The sequence below is a fragment of the Triticum aestivum genome, chromosome 6B (genome assembly GCF_018294505.1).
Source record: "Triticum aestivum cultivar Chinese Spring chromosome 6B, IWGSC CS RefSeq v2.1, whole genome shotgun sequence".
In the NCBI taxonomy this organism is placed as follows: Eukaryota; Viridiplantae; Streptophyta; class Magnoliopsida; order Poales; family Poaceae; genus Triticum; species Triticum aestivum.
In genome coordinates this window covers 672,162,484-672,179,389 of record NC_057810.1, presented here as the reverse complement: position 1 = coordinate 672,179,389, position 16,906 = coordinate 672,162,484, and the positions used below count along the sequence as shown (strand labels likewise).

The following is a 16,906-nucleotide window of genomic DNA, read 5'->3' as shown; positions in this document are numbered from 1 at the left end:
GAGATGCTAGGCGACGGACCAAGCTTCCGTTCGTCAGCTAATGCCGTGTACAGGGGGCGCGGCCAGTATCGGGGCAGAGGAGGTCGCGGACGAAGAGGGCGTGGTCGTTCTGACCGTGCTCGTTCTCCTCCTACTCGCAATGGTGGAAACAACGGCTACCAGCAGCGTCAGCGCCAGCCGCCACCGCAGCAGCATCAGCAGCAACATGAGGATGATTACCCCGAGTGCCAGATATGTTACAAATACCATGCTGGCGGCGCCAGGGACTGCTGGGATCGGTACAAGGAAGATCGTCAGGAAAAGAAGAGGGTTAACCTCGTCACCAACTCATATGGCATCGACACCAATTGGTATGCAGATTCAGGAGCTACCGAGCATATCACAGGAGAGCTTGATAAATTGATGATGCGGGAGAAGTATCATGGAGGTGATCAAGTGCACACGGCAAGTGGAGCTGGTATGGATATTACTCACATTGGTAACTCAATTGTTAAAACCCCTCAGAAAGATTTTTGTCTAAACAATGTCTTACATATCCCTCATGCATCAAAAAATCTTGTCTCTGTTCATCGTTTTACTCTTGACAATAATGTTCTCATCACTTTCTATCCTTACTCTTTTGTGATTAAGGATTTGGCAACGAGGAGAGTCATCCTTAGAGGAAGAAGCGAGGGAGGTCTTTATCCAATCATATCATCCTCTCCTTCGTCAGAGTCAAATAAACAAGCTTGGAGTGTCACCAAACCATCTTCAGAGAAGTGGCATCGACGATTGGGTCATCCATCTTCAGTCATAGTTCAGCATGTCATTAGTAAAAATAAACTTCCTTTTGTGTCTAGTATTGAGTCAGTTTGTGATGCGTGTCAACAAGCAAAAAGTCATCAATTACCATATCCCATCTCTACTTGTGTATCTACTGCTCCATTACAACTTATCTTTTCAGATGTGTGGGGGCCAGCCCCCACCTCAGTTGGTAGATTTTCTTATTATGTAAGCTTTATTGATGACTATAGTAAATTTACTTGGATCTATTTGCTAAAGAAGCGATGCGATGTCTTTCAAGTTTTTAGCAACTTTCAAAGCCTTGTTGAACATCAACTGAACTCTCAAATTCTTGCCATGCAAACGGACTGGGGAGGTGAGTATGAGAAACTGAATTCCTTTTTTCAAAAAATTGGAATTTCTCACCATGTATCTTGTCCCCATGCTCACCAACAGAACGGTTCTGCTGAACGAAAGCATCGACACATTGTTGAAGTAGGACTAGCATTGCTGGCTCATGCATTTATGCCTCTCAAATTTTGGGATGAGGCCTTTCTCGCCGCAACATACCTTATCAATATTAGACCCAGTAAAGTCATCAAATTTGAGAACCCCATCACTCGTCTTTTTGGTATTACTCCTGACTATACATCTCTCCGCATCTTTGGTTGTGCATGTTGGCCGAATCTTCGACCATATAACACACGTAAACTTGCGTTTCGTTCCAAACAATGTGTTTTCCTGGGTTATAGTCCTATACACAAAGGGGTCAAATGTCTTGATGTCTCTACTGGCAGAATCTACATATCTAGGGATGTTGTCTTTGATGAGTCTGTTTTTCCCTTCAAGTCACTCCATCCAAATGTCGGTGCCCTTCTTCGAAAAGAAATTCTTCTACTTCTGGAGTTTGATCAAGGGGGTGATAACAATTGTACTAACCAATGTGCTAATATTCCTTCTAGTTCTACTCCGGGTACTATGTCTGTGCAGGTGCATGAAGAAAACGGCGTTCAAAATGGCCAAGATGATCAAAATCCGGTACAAAATGATGCTATATTTGATGTGTTTGAAGAAGAAGCAGCAGGCGCAGAACACGAGGAGGATGCGGCGGCGCCTGCCACGCCTGTGCGCCGATCCATCTCGGATCACGGGCGGAGATCCGCGCGGGATCACGTGCCTGCCAGCCGACAGGAGAGTCAGGCATCTCCGGCCCGCTCCGCATCCGCCACGTTGACAGGAGACAACGCGGGATTCCCCTCGTCCGGCGCGCGCATGCAAGGGACGTCCGGTGCGCGCATGCAGGGGACAGGAGCAGCAGGCTCGGGATCTTCTGCTCCAGATTACTCCGTGGACCCAGCCATTGCTAGTTCAGGTCAGGCCACACCAGGGTCTACTGGATCAGATACATCAGCACAGTCTGCACACATGGATGGGTCTCCTGGATCGTCTGCAACCAGCCGATCTGTGCAACAGCAAGAACAGTCTGCTACTACCTCAAGGGTCATGACCCGGCTACAAAAAGGTATTAGAAATCCCAAAATAAGAAGAGATGGTACTATACCATATGGCATGTTATGTGTTTCAGGTGAACCAGCAAAGTTGAGAGATGTACTTGGAGATCCTAAATGGAAAAGGGCTATGGATGAAGAGTATGATGCACTCATGAAAAATAAGACATGACACTTGGTGCCAAATCAGAGAGGTAAAAATATTATTGACTGCAAGTGGGTCTATAGAATCAAAAGAAAAGCAGATGGCTCCATTGATAGGTATAAAGCACGTCTAGTTGCCAAAGGATTCAAGCAACGGTATGAGATTGATTATGAGGATACTTTCAGTCCAGTTGTAAAAGCTGCTACTATAAGACTTGTGCTAGCCATTGCTGTTTCTAGGGGATGGAGTCTTCGACAGCTAGATGTTCAGAACGTGTTTCTGCATGGTGTTCTGGAAGAGGAGGTCTATATGAGGCAACCACCAGGATATGAAAACAAACAAACACCTCATTATGTTTGCAGGCTTGACAAAGCTCTTTATGGTCTGAAGCAGTCACCTAGAGCATGGTTCTCAAGGTTAAGTTCACAATTAAAGCATCTTGGATTTATTCCATCCAAGGCAGATACATCTCTCTTCATTTATAATAAGGCAAACACAATGATTTTTGTGCTCATATATGTGGATGATATTATAGTTGCAAGCTCTTCTCAAGATGTCACTAATGCTCTCTTGCGCGATTTGAGTTCAGAATTTGCTTTGAAGGATCTTGGTGATTTACATTTCTTCTTAGGCATTGAAGTTAAGAAGACTCAAGATGGCATAGTGTTGAATCAAGAGAAATATGCTACTGAACTTCTAACTCGTATGGGAATGAAGGATTGCAAACCCTCTCCTACACCATTGTCTTCTTCAGAACAACTTTCAGCATATCAAGGAGAACCTCTTAATGAAGAGGAGAGCACAAAATATAGAAGTGTTGTTGGAGCCCTACAATACTTGACTTTGACACGGCAAGATATATCATTTGCTGTGAACAAGGTTTGTCAATATTTACATGCTCCTACCTCCACACATTGGACGTCTGTCAAACGGATCGTACGATACATTAAGCACACTATGAGTTTGGGACTTCAGTTCAGACGTTCCAGTTCCACACTTGTCAGTGCATTCTCTGATGCTGATTGGACAGGATGTGTTGATGACAGAAAGTCAACTGGAGGATTTGCAGTGTTTTTTGGTTCAAACCTTATTTCTTGGAGTGCCAGAAAACAAGCCACTGTGTCAAGGTCAAGTACAGAGGCTGAATACAAATCACTAGAAAATGCAACAGCTGAAATTATTTGGGTGGAATCGTTGCTTCATGAGCTAGGAATCAAGCAACTTCGTATATCTTGTCTATGGTGTGACAACTTGGGAGCAACCTATCTTTCTGCTAATCCAGTGTTTCATGGTAGAACCAAACACATTGAAATTGATTTTCACTTTGTACGTGAAAGAGTTGCAGAGAAGAAGTTGATATACGATTCATTCCATCCAAAGATCAAGTAGCCGATGGATTCACCAAAGCTTTGCCAACCAAGTCCTTTGAAGAGTTCAAGAGAAATCGTAACATAGGATAGTTTAGATTAAGGGAGGCTGTTAGAGTTTGAACTGTTTATCTCATGTAATCTCAACCTATCTCTATCTCTTTCACCTCCCGTAGCTATCTCTACTTCCTAAACCGAACTAGATTGGGATTCTCTCTGGACTTGTACCCTACGGCAAGTTATGCCCTCAAATCAATATAGACACGCGGCTCCTCTACGGAGGAGTAGGAACGCTTATACCAATTCTAGCAGACATCTCCATCCGCTTGGCACGAGCGGTTCACTATCTCAAAAAGAAGACGATATCTTTATCTTCAACGGCATCCAGATCCAGGCATGCAGGCACCACGAGCGGTGCCGGCTGGCCGGCCTTTGCTACGTTGGGACCGGACGGACAACGAGCGGTCCGAGACTTTTGATTTTGAAAACGTACGTGCTTTTGCATGGTTGCGGCGTGCAGGGCCGAGCAGAAAGACACTAGTGGCGGTGCGAGCCAGCGAGGGACGCACACGGCGGCCTCGCCATCATTGCTTCTTCTCCGATCCGTGAATCCTTTGCGGCCGTCCATACGCGACGACATGTCAGGCAGTACCGTTCGTTCACGCACACCGTACGTACGTCCACCGCTCGATCCGGTGCTTGGCAAGTTGGCAACGTGCGAGGATAAGTTCTAGCAGCCGGTCGTCGGGCATGTGTACATGCTGGATCGTCGACAGAGACCAGCACCACGAGGTCCAGACGGACGATCGATCATCGGGCGGCCGTCCCGTCCCCGTCAACCACCACACCCCCAACAGCGCTAGTTGCTGTCTCCTGTGCATGCATGCGTGCCCGCGTGCCCGCGTGTGAACCTCACGACCGGCCGATCAATGCAACTTGGAGCTGCGTTCCGTCCCGTTTCGACGTCCGAAATGATGTCCCAACCGAACAAACCAAGTACAACAGTCCCTAGCTAGCACCTCCGACATGGTCCACTCACCACACGGCCATTATTCACCGGCGAGTTACGTTGTCATACTCGGGGAAAGCCTCTTTTTCAGGATCTGGCTAGCCCGGGTGCGTGCTCTGCTTCCACAGTCGCATGTCATGTGGATGGTCCTGTCGATCTGAGCCATGTGTTTGTGGGCACAGCCGCACTGCTTATTAGCTGGGGCGCGCGCTCCTGTGCGCGCGGTGCGTGCATCCATCCGTTCATCCGAGCGCGCGTGCCGCACAGCTGCTGGCCCGCTTGATTTGGAACGGCAGTGGTACGTACGCCATGCGTACTTCCGTTCCGTGGCCATGCATGCCCTTTCCTCTGAAGAAATGCTCGTCTGTGAAACTTCACGCATGGTTGGTGGTACGTACGGCTGAAGACTGACGCTTCGGCGTGGCAGTGCTAATCAAACCTAATATTTTCCAAGTGCATGCATGCCCCGATCTACTTATGTGAACCACCCAACCTCGGCCCCTCTCTTTCGTTTATGTCATCCAATGATCAATGATCATGGGAAATATGGGCGTCTTGTGCAAGATGCATAGATCTGCAAACAGTGTTGTTCATTATCTCAGGGCTCCGGCATGAGCTTGTTTTTCTTTTCTTTTGGTTTATATGTGGGGCCTCGCGGCTACTCGTCACGTATATCACATTTCTAAAAAAGCAGGTTTTGCCTGGTATGAAAAAAAAACACCACGCATGTAGATTGTGATACATTATCTGTATTTGTAACTACTCCCCCGTTTCAGAATATAAGAGCTTTTTTTTGGGTCAACCTTGTTGCCTTTTATTAACTAGGTGGCCTCAGCCACTATAATGTCGTGAATACAATCTAGAGGAACAGAAAACCAAGTCTTACATTTAGGACAGTATAACCGAGCCTAATCCGAGCTCTCTCATGCCTTCGGCGATTTTGGCCGTCGGATTTCGTGTTTGAATCGTTTCTGGCCGTCAGATCTTGTTTCAGCACGAATTTACCGTGACTGGGCTACCTGTCCTAATGGGCCGCTACTCTGGGGATTTTTTTGCAGGCCTGTCGTTGAGTGGGCTTCGTTGGCCCATGTCTAAACTCACGAAGCTACACAGCGATAGGTGCTTCACTGGCCCATATATCATCTGCATCAATCCAGCGACGCCACGCACGCGGCAAGCGAGAAAACCGACGGTCAGCGGACTCGAGCCGCGTGAGGGGAGCCAGCGCTCGAGCGAGCCGAGGCGACGCGCGCTAGGGAACCGGCGGTTCAGGGGATCTAGCCGACGCGAGCTGCTCGAGGGCCGCCTAAGCGCGGGATGCGGGTGAATCGGACGCCGGTCGATCCAGCCGGCCCGAGCGATCCGCCTGCGACAAAGAAAGATAGGTGTGCTGGCGATAATGGTCGACGGCTCGACGCCTCATCTACTGGAAACTGCTCCGTTCAGTTTCTAAGCGCGCATTCATGGCGAGCTTGAAAGAAATCTTTGGAGGGGCGAAGCTGTAAAGAAACAAATACGAAATCATACATATTCAACAAGTTAGATGTTGCAAATATCAAGTAACTTAGATAATTATATTGATCTTCTCCAGATTAGCTTACAAAATACATTTCTAATCAGTAGAGAATTCGGTTCACTACAAAGTGCTATTTAACCGTGGAACATTCAGTTCACTACTGACCAGCTCCAGAACAAAAGAAACTATACCCAAAATACTATTTAACTATGGAGCATCCAGTTCACTACAGATCAGCCCTTCGTTTCTTTACACCCTTAAAGTGCACAAGAACATCTTCATAGTTGTACTTCTCCACAATTTCACTCTCTATGTTTACTAGCAAGCTATTGGCTAGATAATCATCTTCCACTTCAAAGTAGAGAATGCACATTTCTTTCCATCATGGACCTTCTTCCAATTTACAAATCCTCGCATAGTAAAGACATCTGAACCACCTCGCTTGTTTTTATTGTTGCTGAACAAGAAACAATAGAAGCAATATGCACGATGACTGTCCTCCGAGTACTCCAACCATGATGGGAAATCCTTGAACCAGTCATATTTAAAGCGTCGTTTGCGACCTTCTGAACCGTAAGCTTTGTAATTCTTCAAGCGGGGCTGCATAATACCAAGCTTCAAATATGCTCGCCCCACATCATCTCTTTGATTAGGTGGATATTGCCAAATCTGTGGACGTAGTGCTGGATCCCGCTGCAAGAATTCAATCCCTCAAAATTGTACTTCATTTGTTTGAGTTTGATGGCCTTGTTGTTGAGGCATCGAAGGATGTGGTCCATGTTGCTCAAATTCGAGCAACAACAGAGGAGGCGGAACAGGAATTGCTTCTGTTGCTATTGGTTCATCAACTTCACATTCAGTTGAATCACCTCTCTTTCTTTTGAAAAACGCATCAATTGTTTTCCCCTTAAGCATCACGGCCTCTCTTGTTCCCTCTTAATCTGTAAAGGACATTTATATATTTCAGTATAAAATCCAATTGACAAAATCTAACTGACAAAATCAATGACCAGATGACCTAATTAGAATCTTCCTCCACTAAGGTAACAAAACTACAGAATCACAATATTCCAACTTTCCAGAATTTCCAAGGGGAGAGATTGAGAGAGATACAACCATACAGGGAGGGGAATCTGCTCACCGAGGCACTGCTGCGCGGGAGGACAGCCACAACCGAGGCAGAAGTGGATGAACCTGAGCGGAGGAGGAAGGAGTCGACCAACCCCTAGCCGGCCACCTGCCAGCCGGCCAGCGGTCGCCCCACGCCGGCAGGCCACAGCGGCCAGTTCCCAGTCGCCGGTGCCCCACGCCCACGCTCAGCCGTCCGTGGTCGCAAGTCAAAGGGGAAAAGGATTCTGGAGTATGGAGTTGGTCGCTGCATCCAGGCTCCAGGCATCGTAGACTAGTCCTAGTTGATAAGTGGGCCTGTGGGCTGTATGTATACATAGGGGTAGTAAAAAAAATTCATTTTTGCTGGGGGGCGACGGCCCAGGTTCGCCCCCACGAAGCTCCGCCGTTGCATGGCGGGTGATGGCGTACATAAACTGACTGGTTCACCTCCTCGGTGCATCTACTTCATGCTATTTATTCTCTGCTCTTTGCATCTTTCCTCGTATTAATTTCTTTCACATCCCGCTTTCATGGATCGCATATGTGTTAATTCCTGTTGTTCCTGTGTGATTCAGGCGCCACTGCTGCCAATACAGCCATGGTGAAAGCACGACAACTGATGAGGAGGATGCGGCAGCAGCATTAGCGGCTTGACGATGCGGAGGAGGATAAGCAAGGGGCGGCGTACGTGGCTCACCGGCGCAAGAGGATGCGGCGGCGGCAGTATTAGTGGTTGGTCTAAGTCGACAGGTAAACCTTAATGCTAGCTCTTCACCTTCCTTTATCTCTGACCCCTGATGCCTTTTGTAATTCGCCCTTTATCCCGTTCATCTTGTCGGTCGCAGGTTTACAAGGTTCAGGGCGAGGATCGGCCGATGAAGAGATGGTGTGCGCAGCTGCTGCATGTTGAATTTGTGGTATAGTTGTCGTTTTATCCGTGCCATTTTAATCTGCTCAGAAGTCACCGGATGATGATTATAAGACCTGTTTTACAATTCGGTTTCTTTATAGTAGTATTACTTGGTGAATAGTTGTTACTTTTTGTGAAAGGAGAAGAGCAAAGCTAATGAAAATGCAGAAACCGGCCCATGTGTTGCAGGAATCAGAGACCTAAAAAGCACTATGTTGTCATGACGTAATTTTATTTCGGCCTTTTCAACATTGTGAATATCAGTTCTAGCACAAAGTTCATTGTAACTTGTAAGTGTGGTTGTATCGTAATATTGTGACCACTCATGATACTTGTATTGCCTTCACCTTTGATTCCTTCCTTGATGATATATCCTCTGTATTTTAATATTCTGACCTCCCATGGAACTTGTATTGCCTTGCCTTGATTCCTTCTTCCATGATATCCTCTTCCTTTTTAGATTTAATCCTTCAATTTTTCTCTGTTGCATTTGCAGCTTCATGGATCTGGAAGTATTGATATTGATGGTTCCAAGAGATGAAAAGGTGTTAAGTATTTTTTTTCTCTGTATAGATCGAGCTAAAGCCAACTGATTGTTGAACATTGCTTTGGAAACAACAGTTTAGGGAACTTTGCATACCCAAGTGCAACCTCATATGAATCTTGGAAGAAATGATATTTGCTGAATTTGTATATTCTCAGATTTTTGGCTTCGTAACTATTTGTGGTTTAATCAGACATCTAATTGTATGTTTTGTTGTTTACAGTTTTGGTGTATTCTCTTCTGTTGAACTATAATATCGAGAAAATTAAAAAAATATTTATATGAGTACATATATCAGTTCTACCCATTCGTCAAACATCCCTGATGTTTTTTTTCTGAATATTGCTATTTTTTGGGATGTCATGATGTGATCTTTTGCGACAGAATAGACCTATGAAGAAAGAGTTGAACACGGTACATTGGAAAACAATCAGATTCCTCTCTTCAGTTGCATGCCATTATTTTGGAAAATGGAGTGGACAAGCAAAAGCTGCAAGAAAGCGCAATAGTTCAAAGAACTTGAAACAAATGTATATTATAAGAGCCAACACACTTCATATGCCTAAAAATTACAAGAGCTCAAAACACTAAAAAATATATAAGAAATATTTCATATATCGAACAATTATAAGAGCAAAAAAGACGGACGCGGCAACGCGCGCCATCGACAATCTAGTAATTTATTAAGGCAGACGTATCTAGCTAAATTATGCGCCGCACGGTTGACGGAGCATCTAGCCCAAACCGCACGGAAATCATCCTGAGAGGCGAGTAGCTCTTTCATCTCTTCGATGAGAGGGCCATGGCGGGATCTCACCAGCTCTGCCCTCGACAAATCTTGCATCACACCCTGGTTGTCCGTCTCGAAACAGCTTTGCTGTTGACGGAGGGAGTACCATTTTAATCATGCATTTATAAAATAAATAAAGAGACAGGTTAAAATATTGACAACAGCAAACCAAAATCCGTAAGTCCACATTATAAAATGCAACGCATGCCCACCGATAAGAGTTTCCTGTAACATGACTGCGATTTTTTGAATTAATCCCACGTTTCAGCCGTTCAATTCAGAGGTGCAGAGTTATAGAATGGTCCTCGTGTCAGACAGCTATACCAATTCCTCGCCAAAGCTGCATCTGCTTGCCATCACAAGGAAAACGATGGCAGGGCAGAGCAGTAACAAACCGGCATTGAATCCGCTTGCCAAACGCCTGCCAATTTGTTCATACGGCCGGGAGGGAGGAGCAACTCCCACCCCGTGCCACCAGAAATGGAACCGCCATTACTGCTCCCTCGGCCCTCCCAACCGGAAAGCCTACCACAAAAGGCCTGAGCTAATCGGAAAAGTTTCAGCGCGATATCTGTTCTGTACCGCAGGGTCCTATCCTATCCTATCTTCCTAGCTAGGGCAAGCCAGCAGCGGCTGCTCGGTCCTCCTCCTTCACAGGTCGGGATCACACAAACCGTCAATTCCCATTGCCATGCAACGGCTTCAATTCCGCCGGGCACCTACGTGCTCCGACTATCACTCTAGCTATCACAGTAGCTCACGGCTGATAAACTATTACTACGGCCGTCGCTATCACAGCGACCCGTCTTATCAGCCTGACACCATTGCCGGCCCTGTTGTGCTAACTTGTCGCACCCACAAGACGAGAGCACATTTGATTACCTAGCTTGCTATACTTAACTCGGGATTGCTAGTTTTGGCTCCAGGCTGTTATAGAAACAATGCACCATACCCCGTGGCCGGTGCAGCAGCGCGCTGGGGTATCTTCTGTTTCTGTGGATCATGGAAATGGCAGGGACAGAATTTCCAAGTGCGGCGAGTGAGGCCAGGCGTGTATATCAAGGAAGGAAGGGAGGAAGGTGACACTGCTGGCTATAACTATATGCTTTCCCGATCTCTGTTGCTTGCAAATACAGACACGCCCGCGCAGCACCATTGTATAGATAGCACTGTTTGCAGAGAGCAACGCAGCACAAACATGGCAACGGGGCCAGGGCCAGAGGCTTCTTGGAGCCGTGCGGCAGTGTGTGAGAGAGGCCCGGATCTGCATGCATAGATGGGAGTACGTACAGTTACACAGACGGAAATGCGTGATGCTTGCTTGCTTGCTTCAAGGAAAAGGTGTGATCAATGCGGAGATAATCCTCTACCCTAGCGAGGAGCGAGGAGATATACTAGGTGCAACAAAAGTGTAGCGGGGTCATCTTGGGGCGGGGACTGCTCTGTTTGTAGGCAGGCAGGCGCGGTTAATCAAGCATGCATGCATGCGTAAAGGGGCCGGGCATGCATCCCGACAAGACTCCGCAACAGAACAGAGATGCCGCGCGCCTACTAGGTGCGTACTTCCACGCAACCGACTGTGTAAGTTTAGTCTAGTATATAGGCAATAAATTAGTAATTGCAGCATCCTTGAAGTTATTTCCCCCCAAAACGTTGAAAGGCGTACACCCTCAGAAAAAACACTTACAAAAATTGAAAACGAATTTAAATTATCTGGGGTAAAGAAGTCTTCTTCCTCCTGTAATTGGTGTGGTGTCACAAACCTTGTTGAACTCCAGGAGCTCGTAGAATCAAGTGACCGAAATTTGTCGATTGCAAATCACCGTCACAGAGAAGAAAACGTTGGAGAGAAGCCATGTATAACATCTCGTGTCAAGCCAGACAGAGCTAAAGAACATAACTCTCACATGATCCCTTATAAGACCGAAACTGGTCAACCTTCGTTGGTCGAAACTGGGTGCATATTTGCGCCGTATGCTTCACAAGACGGTGCGAACGAGACAACCCTGCAGAAGCATCATCTCAACGAGCACGAGAAAGGGGGAACATATTACACGAACACGACCATATCATCGGTTCACCACCGGCAACTGAGAACCAAACCCAAAGCTAAAACCCTCACACTACCACTACTGACTTGAAGAAAGAGAGACCCGGTGACGTTATAGGGAGGAGGTATATCGGCGCTGCTGTCCTGCCTCCTAGGGTTTCGCCGGAGGAAAGGAGGATGAAAACACTTCACCAATAGGAGATGGATCTGACCTGAACCCCAAGTGTTAGGAGGCCATCATCCTTTTCAAGCTAGTGCGGTTCATTCGTGATCAACTCCAATAATTGTGCTCTCTTTTCAGGACAAATCATGCGAGATAAATAGTACTACTAAAAATGCTGGGGTATCATGCTTTCTTTTCAGGAGGAATCATGCATGCGGGGCAATGGTAAATAATTACACCAGTACACCACGTGAGCTTTTCTTGCTATTTATGGGTTAGTACACCACTACACCATGAGAGCTTAACAAATGATAGTGTACGTTTACAGAGAGCGAGACGTGACGGGCATCATTCTCGGCTGCCTCTCGCGAGGGGACAGGCGAAATGATCCGGCCAGACGAAATTATTGGGCCCTCATGCCCGCGGTACACACACATAAAATTGCTTTGTTTAATGGATCCGGCGGTCAAAATTGTCAAAACGTCAGATCATGGCTAGCTAGCTGCTGCCCCTGATTCCCCTGAGCTGTCCGTACGTGACGTGAAAAATATTAAAATCCTCCCGCGCAGGCATGCAGCGCGCCGTGTCAAACCTTTGCGCGCTCCAGCCGCTACCTGTAAAGCGCCATTGACGACGAAATTTGACGGGTTGTGATTGAATTGAATAATAAGCAGGGTCGACGTTAGAGTCGTAGTGTTTGTCTAGCTACGAGCAATGTGGACAAATCAGTGGTTGGAGGAGTCACAGGAATAGGAAGATTCGAGCTCGGAGCTCGATCGTGTCCGTGCGTCGTCGTCACTGCAAATCCGGCGACGCACGCCATCGCCATCGCCATCACGCGTGCATGTGAGCCGCTCGATATCTTCCAGCGGACCAGTGTACAAGCATGCATGTGAGCGCGACGACGGGGAGTACGGGGCGTGGTATGGGCTCGTCGGTTCCGTCCAGCACGTACAGCATTTCCGTCGGACCGATCGGTCCGTCCGTCTCCGTCCGTGTCAGCACAATGCACGGCGGAAGCAAAATGACCGGCTGGTTTGCAGGTGCAATAATGCACCCAGCCCAGTCAGAACCTCGACGGCTCTCTCGCTGGCATATGATCTTTTCGGCAGAAATCACATATCTAACCTCAGGCAAAAATCAAATCACAAACTGACCTGGTCACAAAAAAATTTCACTCTACTGACCCTTTGGTGTGGCGCCCGACATCCGGGCGCCGCACCCTACTGTGCAGCGCCCTTTTCTTAGGCGTCGCACATCCTGCCAGCGTGGCAGCCCTGGTCCAGTTGCGGTCCCACACGCACCTGTGCAACGCCTAAGATCTAGGCGCCACATACCTGTAATTTGCAGCGCCTAGCTCTTGGGCGCTGCACAGTCTGTGTTTCACTTGGGCTGGCCCCACCCTCTCTCCCCTCCCACCCCCACCCCACACACCCCCACCCGACCCAAACCCTTAGACTTGCGGCCCTCCTCTCTTCCCCTCTCCCCCCTCTCAAATCCTTCTCAAATCTTGCAAATCCGCCACACACCGTGGATTTCGAAGCCAACCCCTCCCGTAAGGTAATCTCCTCCGATCCCCTCGTTTTCATCCATAGGAATTGTCACATTTGCTCAAATCTTGCTAGTTTGGGGGAAACCCTAGTTTTTGATAGGATTTGGAAATTTGTGTTTCTTTGCTAATTTGGTATGGTTAGGTTTTCATAGTATGCTAGGGTTAGGGTTATGTTGGTGTTAGGGTTGTGGTTATTATTAAGTGGGGGTTAGGGTTGACCAATAATTCTCGGTTTTGTAGGCATGGCTTCATCCGGTTCCATGACGAGGCCACCGTGTGCTAACCAAGAAGGCATGCCGAACAAGTGGGAGGACGCATCTTTGGACAAGGTGAAGGAGAAAGATGTCAACATCCCGCCTTGTTGGTGTGAAGATGTTTGCAAGGTGAAGGTGTCCACCGACCGAAAGAAAGCATGGACGGAAGGGCGGAGATATTTTGTATGCCCGAACTATGCTTATGATCGTGCACTTCCAACTAACGCCTATGACCAACCACCGGTAAGCTCGAGAAGTAAAATGTTACTCTCAAATGTGTGTCAACACTAACAACAAATTTTTATGCAGTCACTGTCTCCTCTATGCAAGTACTTCACGTGGATAGATCTTGAAGTGCCAGAAGATGTGAAAAAGGACCAATACGCAGATTGTCTTAGGCGGCAACGACGGTTCGAAGAATCGTTTCGAAGAGGCTTGGAGGAAGAGTGTCGTCAGAAGGAGAGGATGGAGCGAAAGAAACGAGAGGAGGAGAGGGCACGCCAAGCGAAACTTGCTCGTGAGGAGGAGAGGGCAAGAAAGCTTGCAAAGGCTCGCGAGGCGCAAGAGGAGGACTCGGCACGTGACAAGAAGGGGAAATGGCCTCGCTCTACTCAGTAGGGACTTCGCTTCGGTGCACTCGTCGTCAACTATTTTCTAATGAATGTGTCATGAAGTTGTGAGGGCATGTGAGATGTTGGTGAACTATCTTCTAGGGCAAGCTGCCATTTGTCATTTGTAATGAATGTGTCGTGAACCATGTCGTAGTAATGTTTGAATTGTCTTAAGTTATGAACTCGTCGGCTTAAAATTTATGTTTGTTCAAATTGTTGTGATGCTGCAGTCATTGTAAGTATTGTGGATGTGATGCAAGCCAACTGTGGCTCTCTGGATCGTCATGGAAGTAGTGCAGCGCCTAAGGACAGGGCGCTGCACTATATAGTGCAGCGCCCAATTGTTGGGCGCCACACAGTGCAGTGCAGCGCCTATATGTTGGGCGCTGCAGTGCTGCTATAAGCAAAACTGCAGAAACAGATGCCATTTTGGCCTCCTGTAGTAGCACTCACATAATAAAAATACTGTAAACTGCACTAGTAAGAGTTCACCAACATATAACATAATAAAAATACTATAAACTGCAGAAACTAATAACTTGAACATCATATCATTTAAGACAATTCAACGTTACTTCAGGTTCGCAAACACAAATACCACGCTAGTAAGAGTTCACCAACATATAACATAACCTCACAAGTTTGTCAACCTAATTAAACGGCTACAATTAACATGAACAAGCACTAATGCCTTCCACGCGTGTTCCTGGTGGCACGCCTGCAGGCAAGCTTCTTCTTCTTAGGAGCACGAGGATCCTCTTCGTGCACTTCCTCCTCCGCCTCCGCCTCCTCCTCCGCCTCATCATCCAAGCTAGCCATCCACGAGGTCCCTACGACCACCTTTGGGTTGCCTCTGTTGTCATAGTCGTTGGGCGTGTACCGGCGTCTGGGCTGCCTAGGCTTGAACACATATGCGGACCGAGCTTGAGCGTCCGCCAAAGTCATGTCATCATCAAGCTCATCGCCCTATCACACAACGAAACAATATGGTGAAGGCCGATGTCGTAATCAAGTGAGAATCACATCTAAAGGATTAGTCATACCTCTTGGGTGATCCCACCCTCATCATCCATATAAGCATATGAGGAACTCACATCGTCCCCCTCATGGTGAGGTGCGGGGTCTGATGGTGTACCAGACCTAGAGGCAGATGGTTCATCATATTCAGGATCACGACAACCGAGAAGGTTCGATAACCGCCTTAACTTCTTGGCCTGACGCTGTAACACGAACAAGTGTGTAAGATATCAAACTTCGCAACATAGACTGGCTCTCATAGTGAATGTGATATGTACCTTGAGGAATGCTCGTAGTGAACCATCATCATTGCCAGTTCCAACCGGTGTCTTCTCCAGAATAGACTGGCTCTCATCAGCTGCTTTCTTGATCTCGGTGCGCTGCGGATGAGAAAAAATGAATGCATTAGCCATTCAAACATGTGTAATACGGTCAACAGGAAAGTAAAAAGGGGAACACTTTACCACATAGTTAATCACCGGAACAGAAAGGACTCCTTGCCCTAGCCTGACATCTCTGTTGTACTTCCCCTTTGCTAGATCCTCAAAGTTTACGGGTTCTTCAAGAATATCCTCATTATATGCCGGCGGGCATATCTCAACTCGAGTAGTTCCAATAAACCATCGTACGTAGTTATCAAAAGCAAGTGATTTGTGCTCACGAAGCGGGGGCGTGCAGTGCTACGAGCTTGCTCCACACAAAGCTGGAAGCGGGTAACATACGCAGAATGATGCTTGGCCCAGTCCTTTATCTTCCGTTGCCTTCTCCTATCCAACCTGCGTGGTATAAAACCAAACATTAGCACAATCAAAAGGAGTCCCGATGATTAGACAATACGCACACATGCTCTCTTACCTATGAAGTGCTTTATCCGTGTCCACCCAATCCGGCGGGTGAGGCTGGAAAAGACCAAACTGACGATGCACGCGATGCGGCAAATGAAACTCAACCACCCAGTTGCATATCAGTGGGCACCGCATAAGCCAGAGATCCTTATCCCACAAGCACATCGGGTTGAGGCGGAAGTCCGCGGTGTACCCCAAGCTCTCACCCGCGCCATATGGCTGCCATTCCACCTATGAAACAGGGCAACAATGCAAATTTGATAACTATTTTTCAAGCAAGCATGAGAAAGGACTAAAGTAATGACCTCCTTACCTGCTCAGGCGTAATTGTGTCCAACTCGGCAATGTACTTTTGGTACATGAGATTGACATCGTTCGTCATCTCGGAAACGATATCCCACTTGTAAGCCCACGTGGGGTGCCGTAATTCGTCATGTTCATCTGCATACCAAGGATCAAACCTGACGCTCTTCGGGCGTCCAACAGGCAGACGCTCCCAGCTCCATACAGAAAGTAGAAGCAGATTACCACCAATGCCTGCACTAGGTGTGATCCTGCAACACGCATCATCCAGCTACATATGAAAGAAAAACAATGTTAACTTGACAGCAAGCTTGCATTGCTAATGAATAAATGAGTTGATCACAAAACAGACCAACTACCTGTCGGTACAAGTAGGCAAGAGTCGCTGAACCCCAGCTCCATTTGCTATCGAAGACAGTCAACGCCTTCAGCCACATCCATGGAGCGTTC

General features: G+C 47.3%; 1 long non-coding RNA gene across 1 annotated transcript; it reads right to left on the bottom strand.

Annotated features, from left to right (window-relative positions):
* Positions 1–6,335: 6,335 nt before the first annotated feature.
* On the bottom strand, positions 6,336–7,800 carry LOC123134793 (uncharacterized). The gene is made up of 2 exons (XR_006465736.1): positions 7,449–7,800; positions 6,336–7,248 (listed from the first exon to the last, which is right to left on the bottom strand). It is a non-coding gene; the product is annotated as an uncharacterized lncRNA (long non-coding RNA).
* Positions 7,801–16,906: the final 9,106 nt, after the last annotated feature.